Source organism: Ovis aries, chromosome 1 (genome assembly GCF_016772045.2).
Source record: "Ovis aries strain OAR_USU_Benz2616 breed Rambouillet chromosome 1, ARS-UI_Ramb_v3.0, whole genome shotgun sequence".
NCBI classification, from domain to species: Eukaryota; Metazoa; Chordata; class Mammalia; order Artiodactyla; family Bovidae; genus Ovis; species Ovis aries.
This window is the reverse complement of record NC_056054.1, coordinates 48,772,125-48,778,919: the sequence shown is the minus strand read 5'-3', so window position 1 is coordinate 48,778,919 and position 6,795 is coordinate 48,772,125. Positions and strand designations below refer to the sequence as shown.

At 37.6% G+C, this 6,795-nt stretch overlaps 1 pseudogene; it reads right to left on the bottom strand.

The window, feature by feature from the left end:
• Positions 1-261: 261 nt before the first annotated feature.
• On the bottom strand, positions 262-1,768 carry LOC101106051 (actin-related protein 2/3 complex subunit 2-like; annotated as a pseudogene).
• Between the last annotated feature and the right edge of the window lie 5,027 nt (positions 1,769-6,795).

The window sequence follows — 6,795 nt, the reverse complement described above, 5'->3', positions numbered from 1 at the left end:
CAAAGCAAAACAGCTTGGGAAAGAGGGGGAGGGAAAGGGGAGTGAGGGAGGGAAGATAAATAAAAGGAATTAAGTTGATCAAGTGGAATAGTTTTTTATTTTTTTATTTTGGGGAACCATGAAGTCCTTGCAAGCACAGCTTGCTTTTGCAGATTACTTTCCAAACATGTACAAAATGGAACCAAAGCAGAGAATCCCTTAAGAACCTGAAGAGGTACAACATTAAAAGCTACGATTATCCTGTGGCAAGTATTCCAGCCTTCAGTTGCCAACCGTTTCCTCTTCCTGTTCCCAAAAGTATGTCTTCCCCGTGATTGTTTTCATTTCCTTTGTCTTGGCATCTGGGCGTGCACAGTTCAGCTCCTTGAGGAAGTCGGATGTTTTTGCCTGCATACGTGTGTGAATATAGGGCTTCGAGCACTTGATGTGGTAGTGAATATAGGGCTTCGAGCACTTGATGCGGTAGTGCAGGTAGTCTGGGAACGTGTGGATCAGGTTGATGGTGTTGTCTTGATGAGCACTGGCATTGGATTGGCGAGGTAACAGCACGAAGGTAATTTAGCCACGTTGTGGCCCACAGTGGCATTGGGATCTTTCAGCTCTAGCAGAGGCTCCCCCATGTGGCTGAAGCGGACCTATTGGGCTGTGTGGCTGGCTCTGCCCTGCATGAACACCTTTCGAATGACCACATCATCCATCATCCTTAATCACTGTGTTGAAGACTACTGTGACTTTGCCCTTTTTTACTCAAACATACATGGTCTCATCATCCCTATAGTGGATAACTGCCCTGTTCTCTCCTTTCTTGCCCTCTTCTTGGAACTGGAAGTATTTCTCAAAGACGGAGGCAAAACAGTTTCGTTCCAACACGCCAGCCTGATGCACAATGGTATCCTTGGATGCCGGCAGATTTTCAAAGTGATATAGCAAAGACACATTGTATCCTGATTCTGGATTTACTAAGTAACTTCCGTACACCCTCTTTAATAACTCATCAGCACCATGTGCCTAAAGTTCCTTGTAGAATTCAAAGAAAAACTGACCATCACTTTTATTTTGTCTCCATCAGGATTTGAAATATTGTCGAGACTGGCTCGACAAGCAGGGTTTCTGAAAGTGCCATATGGTGAGAGAATGAGAAACAAGATACAAGAATTCAGTGAAAAGTGAGGATAAGAGGACCAACACCGCTGCAAGGTGAAGGTGCCGAAACTGAATCCAAGCCAGCTTAATTATACTTTCAGCCATAAAGGAAAGAATATGCGGGGAGTTAAGCTATAACTAATGTGGCCTTTAGGGCCACAGAACAAAGTGATCATTAACCACTGAGTAATTAAGAAACAATAATCAATGACAAATCAGTAACTCAGACTAATATTCTTATCTACAGATTTTCTACCAGATACATAAAACATGTGACTCTGAGACGCCAGTTGAGAAACAGTCTGGGGTCGGTTTTACAACCCCAGTATCATATCTTACTTTCAAGACTATGAACTGTTCCCTCTGGACTTGTTCCAAGAGTCTCATGCTTTATAGCATCCAGTTTATCAATAATTATAAATTTCTTTTGTGGCCCTTGCTGGGGCCTGCTTTTCTTTTATTCTTCCTATCTTCTACAAAATATGATAGAGGACTCCATCAAAATCTGCAAAAGTTACTTCTATAGCTTCTGGTTTCTTCCCAGAACAAACGTTTGAGTTGCGTTCTCAAACTTGAGCGTGAGCATCTCCTCAATGATGTGGTTGCTTACCTCCAGCAGGATCATGGTGGCCGCTGGCCCCTGAAGCCTGAACCTGCCTGGCAAGAAGCCACCGTCACTGCTGCCTCATGGACAAGCTTGGTCCCCACTGAGCCCCTGGCTCTAGCCGGCCACTTCCAAGAGTTAGGTTTAAATCTACAGTTACTTGTCCCTTCTTTTATTTGCTCTTTGTCTGTTCTTGCATTTTTAAATTGAGTGTATTTTTTCTGTTTTTATTTTTTATATTTTTTTTGCTTACTGACTAAAATTATTATAATTTTTTAATTTAGTGGTTCCTTCAGGATTTACAGCATACATCGTTAACTTATCACAATCTATCTTTAAGTGTTATTATACCTCTTTATACATAATGCATAAGAATACCTGCAATAGTATGCTTCCTTACCTGCCCCCCAGTCTTTGTGTTATCTACCTTAAATTTCTGCGTGTGTTTTAAATTTTATATTGCATTCTATTATTTCATAAGAAGGATTATATAGGAAAAAAATCTTGTATATTTACACATGTAATTGCCATTACTGTTAAACTCTTCATTCTTTTGTGCAGATTTATATTTCTATCTGATGTAATTTCCTTTTATTTGAAAGGTTTCCTTTAATATTTCTTGTAGGTTTGTCTGCTGGTGATAAATTATTTTAGCTTCTGCATACAAAAAATATTTCACCTTCCATTTTATAAGATATTTTCTGGAGTTTAAATTCTATGTTGACAATTTTTACCTTTCAGTACTTTAAAGTTATTACTCTACTACTTTCTCCCCTGTCTTGTTTGCAGTGAAAAATGTGCTACTATCCTGACCCTGACCCTTTATCTTCATTTATAATGTATCTTTCTTTCTCTGAATGCTTCTAAGAACTTTTCCATTATCCTCAGTTTTGAGTAATTTAATTATAATGTGTCTTGGCGGCAGTTTATTTTGTGCATGTGCTTGGGATTTATTATATCTGTAAGTTTGTAGTTTCCACTAAATTTGAAAAAGAAAATTGTCATTTTTTTAGATTTAAAATTTTCATTTCTGTATTTAATTTTTGTGGACTCTATCACTATGTCTTTAAATTTACCAAACTTTTTTTTCTTCAATGTCTAGTTCAGTCACTCAATCGTGTCCAACACTTTGCAACCCCACGGACTGCAGCCCACCAGGTTTCCATGTCAATTACCAACTCTCAGAGCTTACTCAAACTCATGTCCATAGAGTCAGTGATGCCATCCAACCGTTTCATCTTCTATCATCCCCTTCTCCTGCCTGCAATCTTTCTTAGCATTGGTCTTTTCCAATGAGTCAGTTCTTTGCATCAGGTGGCTACAGTATTGGAGTTTCAGCTTTAGCATCAGTCCTTCCAATGAATATTCAGGACTGATTTCCTTCAGGATGGAGTGGTTGAATCTCCTTGCAGTCCAATGGACTCTCAAGAGTCTTCTCCAACACCACAGTTCAAAAGCATCCATTCTTCGGTGCTCAGCATTTTTTATAGTCCAACTCTCACAAACATACATGACTATCGGAAAAACCACAGCTTTGGCTAGATGGACCTTTGTTTGCAGAGTAATGTCTCTGCTTTTTGCTATGCTGTCTAGGTTGGTCATAGACAACCTTTTCTTCCAAGGAGCAGGTGTCTTTTAATTTCATGGCTACAGCCACCATCTGCATTGATTTTGGAGTCCCCCAAAATGAAGTCTCTCACTATTTCCAGAGCTTCCCTCATGGCTCAGATGGTAAAGAATCCACCTGCAATGAAGGAGACTTGGGTTCAATCTCTGGGTTGGGAAGATACCCTGGAGAAGGACATGGCAACTCACTCCAGTGTTCTTACCTGGAGAATCACCATGGACAGAGGGGTCTGGTTGTCTACTGTTCATAAGGTTGCAAACAATAGGATATGACTGAGCAACTAAGCACACACTGTTTCTATTGTTTCCCCATGTATTTGCCATGAAATGATGGGACCGGATGCCATTATCTTCATTTTCTGAATGTTGAATTTTAAGGTAACTTTTCACTCTCCTATTTTACATTCATCAAGAGGTTCTTTAGTTCTTTCTCACCTTTTGCCATAGGGTGGTATCATCTGCATATCTGAGGTTATTGATATTTCTCCCAGCAATCTTGATTCCACCTTGTGCTTCATCCAGCCCAGCATTTTTCATGATGTACTCTGCATATAAGTTAAATAAGCAGTGTGACAGTATACTGCCTTGCTGTACTCCTTTTCCAATTTGGAACCAGTCTGTTGTTCCATGTCTAGTTCTAACTGTTGCTTCTTGACCTGCATACAGATTTCTCAGGAGGCAGGTCAGGTAATCTGTTATTCTCATCTTTTTAAGAATTTTTTCTGCAATGTCTAACATCAATTTCATCCACTGTAATTTTTATCTCATATTTTGTAGTTTTCTTCTCTAGAATTACAGTGTGTGGCTTTTTAAATGCATTCAATGTCTGTACCTAAATTCTGAATATACTAGAGCTGTATTAACTGTTTTAACAGCTTTCTAATTCTAACATCCACATTAGTTCTGGGTCAGTTTAAAATGATTGATTTTCACTCCATCCTGCATTCTGTTTTCTACTTTGCAGGCCTGGCGATTTTGATTGGATATAAGACATTGTGAATTTTACCTTTTTCTGTGCTGGATTTTTTTTCTGTTTTAATTTCTGTAATATTCTTGAAGTTTGCTCTAAGATGTAGTTAAGTTACTTAGAAACAGTTTGTCTTTTCAAATATTACTGTTAAATTTTGTTTTGCATTTGCAGAGAAGTGTTAAGACTAGAGTAATTATTTCCATCTACTTAGAAATGGCTCTTCTGAATTATTTATTCGATGCTTCATGAATTATAGGTTGTTTATTCACTGATAGAAACAGTCACTATTTCAGACCCTGCATGAACACTGACCACTATTCCTTCTAGTCCTTTTGGTGATTCTTTCCCTGAGTAGCTTTTGGGTATGTACACAGTCATCACTACTCTGCTGAATACCGTAGGAGAACCCTCTGCAGACCTCTGTTTTTCTTTTCATTCTCCATACTCTGTCCTGCAAACTCTACCCACCTTGGTCTCCCTAGATGCTCAGCAATGGCTTCTCATCCCAGGCAGTCTGCTGAGCTCTGTCTGCATTTCCTGCCCTGTCTTATGGCCTGAAAACTGAAATTTCAGAGCTATCCTCTACTGTTTTTCATCAATCAAGAGATGCAGTCATTCATTGCCTGATATCCAATGCCTTAAAAATAGGTTATTATTATGATGCAGGTTATTTAATATATGAAGCTGTGGCTTTTCATGTATGTGTGCTAAGTTGTTTCAGTCATGGCCAACTCTTTGTGACCCTATGAACCATAGCCTGGCTGGCTTCTCTGTCCATGGGATTTTCTAGGCAAAAATACTGAAATGGACTGTCATGCTCTCCTCCACAGGAGCTTCATGACCCAGGGATTGAACCCACATCTCTATGTCTCCTGCATTGTCAAGCTGGTGGATTTTCGAATAGGATTGTAAATTAATTTTAGCCCAGTTACTTTGTATTGTCTAGAACTAGAAGTTCCATTGATTTGCTTTTGCTTGCAATGAATATCCTTAAGTTGACCCATTTCTATTTCCTCTTTACATTTGGGAATTATGGGGTAGAAATGAGGAAATTGAACTCTATTTATACATTCTGAAAAATCTTTGGGGTATCAAATAAAATTATAAAAAAGATGTATTATTTATTCAAAATGGGTATATAAGAAAAATGTTCCTTTGCCAATCACCGTAGCTAAAATGAGACAGGATTTTATTTTTCTTTCTTTGCCTGTTTTGAGGGAAGCTTCATCCTTCAGGATTGGTGGATCCAACAGAATATGTACATTTTAATCTTAGAAAATTACTCTCTTCTTTAATTTTTTTAACTTAGAGTTTTATATAAAATAATTTATTCTCATACACTTCCCTGTTGCCTGCCTTGCATACTCTGAAAGCATAAGCACTTTTCCATCTTGATTCATGATATTACATGTACATCCATTTGATAATTAATGGAACAATTTATTCTACTAGTTCCTAAACTTCTTTACCTTTAATGGTCCCTGTATCATTCTACATCAGGATCTTGGTTATACTCTTGACATTACTATGCCTTGATAATATTATTATTGTGCAATGCCTCCAAACCATTTCTGTCCAAATGTTATTTGTCCCTTATTGCATTCCACTTGCCTTCCATTTTTTTTCCAGTTAATATTCTACAATTTATTAAAGTAATCAATTCCTTATAATATTCTAATTTCTTCTGACTGATTCTATTCCAGGAATAATTTGGAAAAACATCATTCCTACATGAATTCACCATTTAGTTTCTCTACACCTGCCCTATGAAGCTGACCATTGATGTGAAAATAATATACAATTAATATAGAGGTCAGTAAAAATTTATGACTGCCACACTCAAAGAGAATCTACATATTGCCCAATAACCCTTCACATTCCACTAGTAATCACCCTCTTAAGTGCTCCATATAAGTGCCTCAGAGCACCCACATCTCTTCCTTAGTCTCTCTATGTTTCAACATCTTACCATTTATTTCTTGCTATTTAGATATTTATAAGTAAATGTTTTGGTTTTATTTGGTGAATAGAAAATGTTGTCTCCATATAGTGTCTTCAAATTTTCATACTCCATTTAACCATTTCAGACACATTCCAGTATGGCTTCAATCCTCTACTTATTGAAAAGCTTCTTTACTATCACAAATGACCCCTGTTTCCAAATAACACATTTCTAATTCCTCAATTTCCTGAAATTCTCCTTGATAGTCAAATGTGTTGTTAACGTTCTCCTTGTAGCTGCACTCACTCACACACTCCTGGATTTGCATTCCTACCTCACTGGCTTGTCCTGAAATCATTTTCTTTCTCCTCTATCATACACAATAAAATGTTGAATTTTCTTATGGTTCTTCTTTTTGTCTCTAGCGTCTTTCCATAGACAATCTTATTTAAGTCAATGACTTTAGCTGGATACCATACTATTCATAAGCTTTTCTTATCTAAGTTTTGT